Genomic DNA, 4,551 nt, shown 5'->3' on the forward strand with positions numbered 1-4,551 from the left:
GGGGGGGATGTTTTTTTCACGAAATACGGTGGCCCGTCCGGTGGGTCCCAACAGTGAGGGGGGAAACGTTTTTTTTGTGAAATAAGGTGGCCCGTCTGGTGGGTCCCCGCTGTCAGGTGGAGGAATTATTATTTTGCGCATAATAAGGAGGCACTTCCTTGCGGCCGCCATGGACCCAGCTGTCAGCCTCTCCACGTACAGTACTCTTCCGATGGAAGTCGGTCATTGACCACGTTGACCACGCCGCGCGAGAGCACCAGGGCGGTGGACGACGGCAAGGCCTAGGAAGGGGACAACACGGAGCCGGGGAAAATGCAACAGTGGAAGCCCGCGCGGAGAGGAGTACGAGGGTTCACTGGTTCGGCTGCGGTGTGAGGCTGCTGTCGCCGCAGAATAACAGGGGGTGTGGGTGAGTGGAAGGATGGCCTGGCCAGCGGTGGGAGTAGTATGGGGGTGGTGAGGCCTCCACGGCAGCACAGCCGGCCATGGGAGGCAGGAGCAGGCGGCACGACCGGCGCTGCTTTGGGCGGCTGGACCAAGAAGACCAGAGGTTGAAGAAGCACTATGGCAGTTGGATGGACATCGTACGGCCACTGAAGCTAGAATCGTTTATATTGACTAAGTTGACAAAGTCCTTAGTACGCTCCAACTTAGTAGGCCCACAGGTCAGCCTCTGAAATGGTGCGCCCTAGATGTCAGGGGGAGGAATCATTTTTTGGGCGTACGGAGCTAAGAATATCTGAGATTGAAGAAGAAGCACGACATCCGTTGGATAGACATCCAACGGCCACTGCTGCTAGAATCGTGTGTTGACTATAATAAGTTGACAAAGCCTTGCATACGCGTCAACTTATTTTTTAGGGGACGCTCACTTAGTAGGCCCACAAGTGTGTGGCAGAGAACTTATAGCCCATTTGCATTTTGTAAGAATGTGCAACCCATTTTTGAATTCTAATGGAATTTACAACAACCCATTTACAATTTGTTAAAAGTACAACCCATTTTCTAGCTAGGACAACGATTAATAATTTCAACCAACCGTTGAAGACAGAATTCAATAAAATTCCCCACATTTTGATGGGATCCAAAATATTTTTATCCCGAAATTTCTAGTCAGATTAAATATAAATTTGTATCACGTAAAAATCCAACGAAACATTGCGCGCGCAACAATGAAAATTTAAGATTTTCAAAATCCATAAATAATATTTTATAAACTAATTTCGCGTTTGGTGCATTTTTTTATAGTTACTGCCCAGTTCTTATAATTACATCCCATTTATTATTTTTAAAGCCCATTTTCCTGTTAAGCCTAATGCATCCCTCCTAGGAAAGATTTGCAGCCCGGCGGGGCGGAGAATAACAAGTTGACCTTGCTTGGGTATTCCTCAAAAAGACATATAGCTGGGCTAGCCATTTTCATCTTGAAAAAAATTAGTATCTGGGCTAGATATCTGGGCTGGGCTAGACGGGCCACAGCCCGCCCAGTTAATACCCTGCTCTCCTCTGAACAACAACGAAATCATTGCCAAGAAAAACTCTGCAGTGCTCACGCCTCAAAAACACAAATACTGCTCGAGCTGCTTGGTCCCAGCTGTCGGCGCACCTTGTGCAATTCTCTCGTTTATATTGACTACATAGGTTGACAATGGTGTGGGACCGTGATGTCAAGAAACCAGGAGAAATCAAAAAAACATATAGTTGTACATAATAAGGAGGCACTTGCGTACGTACAGCTATGGCCCTAGTGGGTCCCTAGTGTCATCCAGTCAAAATAAAGTCATGTCATGAATCCTCATGTTCGTTGACGATGTTAACAATGCTCGGCGCCACAGCGAGCACAACAACTTGAAGGACAACGGAGAGGGCCTCGTGGGCCCTACGGATGGTCTGATACAGCGCCCACTGCTCATTCAAGAAGCCAGGATCATCGGACACCTATGAGCACCTTCGAGAAATTGAGACGACATGAAATGGTAAGGCCGCATTTGGGAGCTCTGGTTTATTTCAAACCTGTATTAACATACAAGTGTAATTTACTCGTCATCGGAAACAACACGTAAAATGTAGGCGTAATGAAACCGAGGGCCCGAGGTCTGTAAGTAAAACCGGCGGGTTACGCGTGTAATTTGAGAGACCAGTGTATATTTTACGAGCACTACTATATGGACGACATTACCAGACGATACATCCACGACGTGCGTATCATGCCATCCATGGGCAAGGCTGAAACAGCAGCTAACGGCTGGATTAGCAATCATCCGAGTGTCGTTCAGCGTTTTTATCATGTGTGAAGTACTTCCAATATTTTAGTAGTCGAAATCGAGCAACCAAGCGCCTTCGCCCAAGACCATCTGCTTTAATTTACAAGCGTTAGTTTTACAAGCGGTTTTGGTTGGAAAACGATGATCCAATCACGGCCTAATATCATGAGTTGGTCGGAAGATCATATGGTTTCACGTCTAACCTACCCGACTTGTCGTATAGGCTATGAATGAAACATCAGACGATGAACTTCTTAAGCACGGAAACAACAGAAGAGGATGATCTTCTTAACAAGCAAATCATTGGCATTAGATCAACATGAAAAATAATACGAAGCATTATTCTCAGGAGGCACGGCGAACAGCTCGTGATGCCGCATGCCACAACATTCCAAGCTCAACTTTGCAATCAAACACAAGGCCTGGCATTACATAGACAATATTCAAAACAAACTCTTAACACAGGAATATCGTAGCAGAGTAACTATTTACTTCTAAACTGAACACAGGAATAGGAAAAAACACTGGACGCTGCTCACAGCAAGGGCGTCCCACTCAAAAATATCAAATGCATGTCTTCTGGCTAACATCAATGAGCAAATTTTGACAAGGTTTTCCAATTCCAATATATTAAACTAACATCTTCTTGCTAACATCAATGATAAACTTTGACAAGCTTTTCCCATTCAAAATATGTAATGCCTATGATCATGGAGTCCTGTCGTAGCTTCTTGTACTTGTTTGGGCACTTTTTGCCTAGGGCACTCCACGTGTTGTTAAATTGCCAATGGTCTCTGCAGACTAGTCATGTCACCGGTGTCTAATAATATTGTGTAAAGCTTCTCAGTCATTCCTTCTGTAATGTAGCGCAAACGGTGACTGCTTCTTTCTGCAAAGTGGAACGACCAACTGGACCCAGTAATGCAGCAGTTTGCCTTGGACACATTGGCTCCTTTTGTGCAGTTCAACTAAAATCGAAGTCGGAATAAAACCGTCCTTTAATTTTGATATCCCTATAAGCAACAATAGGTATAAGGGAAACAATTACTAAGAAATAATGATTGATGACTTGTACTCCCAGAAGAAAAGCATCTACTGATCTACTTTATCTTAATGGGAAACAAAGCAGGAGAGTAGCAATTCTCCATCAGTGTGATTCATTCATATTGACTGAGACATTATCTTAACAATGCCTTGTTTCAACATGTATAAAGAACGACAAAGCAGAAAAGTACCATTCCTAAAACAATGCAACTGATTCATTTTAATAGAGACATTATCTTAACAATACCTTGGTTAAACATGTAGAAAGAACTACAAAGCATGATAGTACCATTCCTAACAAGTGTTGCAGTTTTGAGATAAGATTCAGTAGTTAATTAATTCTGAGAGTGGCATTGCTTAATTTTACCAGCGGCATTAGATTAACAAAAAGCATAAATAGTTCTAGGGGAGAGTGGGCGCAACAACAGTATGTGCTTCCATCTACTTATAAAGGGGTGATGCAGAGTTTGTTGTAACAAAGCAACAAGCATCATGTCTGGGTTGGTCCCATTTTTGTCCACTACTTAATGAGAAAAGACAGCAATACAATAGCTTCAATTCAACATTTATTTAAAACAGTACCAATACAAGTAGCACAACATCTCAAACCACACTGCACAATCATGTGGATGAAGGCCTGTACTAACCTTTCATGAGACGGACAAGATAAAATACGAATCTGTCAACACGAATAGGAAATCCAATTTTGTTTTGTGCAGTTGCACAGAAATCAAGCAAAGTGTTTCGCATAGCGAAGAAAAATGTCGCAATAGCAGCAAGTTGAATAGATATCCCTGTTTAAACAGAGGCAAAAAAGGAATCAATTACTGGCTAATAAAGGAGGATGAAACATGCGGCCAAAAAAATGGTAATCCCGCCAATCCCTAACAAGTGTTGCAGTTTTGAAATAAGATTCAGTAGTTAATTCTGAGAGTGGCATAAATTACTGGCTTATAAAGGGGGTGATGCTGAATTTGTTGTAACAAAGCAACAAGCATCATGTCTGGGTTGGTCCCATTTTTCTTCACTACTTAATGGGAAAAGACAGCAATACAATAGCTTCAATTCAACATTTATTTAAAACAGCACCAAAACAAGTAGCACAACATCTCAAAGCACACTGCACATCATGTGGTTGAGACCAAGATTTGAAACAACTCGCCACGAAGACTGGAAATAAATCTCGATCTCCTTTTGTGCAGTTCCACCAAAATTAAGCAAAGTCACCGGTGTGACATTCAAG

This window comes from Triticum aestivum, chromosome 4A (genome assembly GCF_018294505.1).
Source record: "Triticum aestivum cultivar Chinese Spring chromosome 4A, IWGSC CS RefSeq v2.1, whole genome shotgun sequence".
NCBI lineage: Eukaryota > Viridiplantae > Streptophyta > Magnoliopsida > Poales > Poaceae > Triticum > Triticum aestivum.